This window comes from Zalophus californianus, chromosome X, assembly GCF_009762305.2.
Source record: "Zalophus californianus isolate mZalCal1 chromosome X, mZalCal1.pri.v2, whole genome shotgun sequence".
NCBI classification, from domain to species: Eukaryota; Metazoa; Chordata; class Mammalia; order Carnivora; family Otariidae; genus Zalophus; species Zalophus californianus.
Genome location: NC_045612.1, coordinates 109,141,096 through 109,141,591, shown reverse-complemented (window position 1 = coordinate 109,141,591; position 496 = coordinate 109,141,096).

Here is a 496-nt window from a genome sequence, read left to right as displayed (position 1 = left end):
TAATTCCTTCTCTAGAAAAGCTGCTGCCCTGGGAGGGAACATGAGGGAGGAGTTGCTGCAGGTGAGCAGAAGACCCTAGAGAAAGGCACTGGGGTTGGGGTTGGGATCAGAGTCATGTAACAGGGTTCCGGGTTAGTGTTAGAGGTTTGGATGAGGGTTAGCTGTTAGGAGTTAGAGTAAGGTTTAGGGTTGGAGGTTAGAGATTAGGTTTCAGAGTTATGGTTAGTGTTAGGGTCAGGAAAGGCAGTCAATATCCAGCTCTTCGGAGGGCTATGAAAGCTTTTGCCACTTGCTGGGTGTGGGAGAAGACATGAGAATCTGGGGGGGGGGTGGTGATTTTCCAGAGCAAAGCAAGACCCCAGACCAAGGAGGACCTCAGGATTACAGCCCACAATGTCAGGTCTCCTAGACAGGCAGAGCTTGGGCACAAGGAGCAGTCCAGGAACCCTAACCAGGATGCATCCACAGTCAGGTGGCCTCTTGCAAATGGCCACCT